We start from the raw sequence: 1,863 nt of genomic DNA on the forward strand, positions 1-1,863 counted from the left end.
TAGAGTAGGAAGGGAGGAAGACAGAAAGGAGGGAAAGATTTAAATATGAAAAGGTAAAAGAAAATGAACTCCAGTAATTTTCTACAGAGGATATAAACCTTTGACCTTTGACCTTTGACCCAGACGTTGTTGTAAATGATATTTCCTTGATGTTGAATGGAGTCATTAGAACAGGACGTTACACTCTGATAACAGCTGTGATAGTTTATCAATCAGCTGATAACCAGCTGATAACCAGCTGATAACCAGAGCACAGTCACACATCTGAAACTCTCCAACTAGAAACTATAATATCTTCTTTTCACACTTTCATTGTAATTATTTAATTTTTCTATTTTAGCTCTCTGCAGCTTGTTTATGTTTATGTTCCTTTTCTTCTTCTATGGTTATTGTCATGAACCAGAAACTGCTGATTTCACTGAGTCAGAGTTTCTCACTTTACAGACATGGACACGTTTGACTTCATCATCACACTGTGTTTCTGCTCCTTCTTGCTCACAGGTGATTTCCAGGTGAGCGCACAGGTGGACTGGACGGAGGTGGTCGGCAGCTCGACCGTCCAAACGTAAAGAAAGACGTAAAGACTACAAACCTTTGTGGAATAAAGTCAGTGGAACATGTTTGAAAGTGTCGGTCGAGCTTCAGTGTTGAAACGTCTTTATAGATGAACAAATAACCTGCAGGTGAAAGAGTCAGTGAAGACAGTGAAGGTGAAGGTGTGACTCTGGATCATGAGGTTTAGAGAGATGCATTCAGGCGCCGCGTGGTCGTCAGTAAATCATTGTCTCTGAGAATCAGACAAACAACAGGAACGTATGAAGGTTCAGTCACAGAGAGAGAGAATAACACACTGTACAAGGTCGACACCACATGTAGAGGACACACACGCTCTGTACGAACACCGTCCTCAGGACTCCACTTCCCATAATCCCTTCATCTGAACAAAGACCTCTGTTTCTACGAAGTTAATCTTGTGTCCGTGAGATAGTGAGAACAAACTGAAATACAATGTGCTTCTTCTCTTCCTTTTTCCTTTGATCAAATCGTTTCATTTTACTTCACTTTAATAAAATCAGAAATTAGAAATAAAATGTAAATGTTACTGAATTTGTTTTTGTTTGGAAGTAGGTTATTATCTATAGAAACAGAATTATTATTTAACAGTCAGATCATTTCAACATGTTTTATGATTATGTGACTGTAAAGATGTTTGTTCTCTTGTTGCTGTAGAAACAACATCTGTCATTTAATCAATGTGAGAGTTTTTTCTCTCATATTCTCTCATACGCTCGCCGTCCTCCCCCGACGCCCGGAAGTGAAGTCTGACCGGATCTTTACAGGGAGGAAGCAAACAACCAAAATCCTCTATAGAGAAGATGCCGCATGACAGGAAGGTATGAAGTGGGACACAGCTCCGGTCCGAAGTGGGTGCTGTCCCTCAACCCCTCCCTCAAGCGAAGGCAACTGGCATGAAATGTGACAGTAGCTAATATTAAAATCTATCCCTGTCTAGACTTTCCTCTCTGCATCCTCTGGGAAAGAAAGGACGGATCCGATTTCCTAGTTATTACAGCAGTGCAGTCTGTGGTTTATGAACTCAAGACTTGGAGAGTGTAAAAAACAAGTGAGTGATGATTAACTTCAGTCCCCGTCTTTATCTTCATGTCTTACATAAGAGCTGCAGTGCATCTTGGGACAGAAGCATATGGCCTCAGTCTCAGGCTCTGTGGTTCACTCAGATCAGGAGTTCAGACGTCCTCACCTCATGTGAATTAATGTAAAAGACAATTAGGGCGTTAGTGTATGTCTTTAGTCTGGACCAGTGGAACCAGTGTGTCCAGTGGACCGGGGGGGGGGGGGGGG

The sequence above is a fragment of the Seriola lalandi genome, unplaced genomic scaffold (genome assembly GCF_002814215.2).
Source record: "Seriola lalandi dorsalis isolate HSWRI2012SDOR001 ecotype SW California unplaced genomic scaffold, Sedor1 jcf7180002053916, whole genome shotgun sequence".
NCBI lineage: Eukaryota > Metazoa > Chordata > Actinopteri > Carangiformes > Carangidae > Seriola > Seriola lalandi.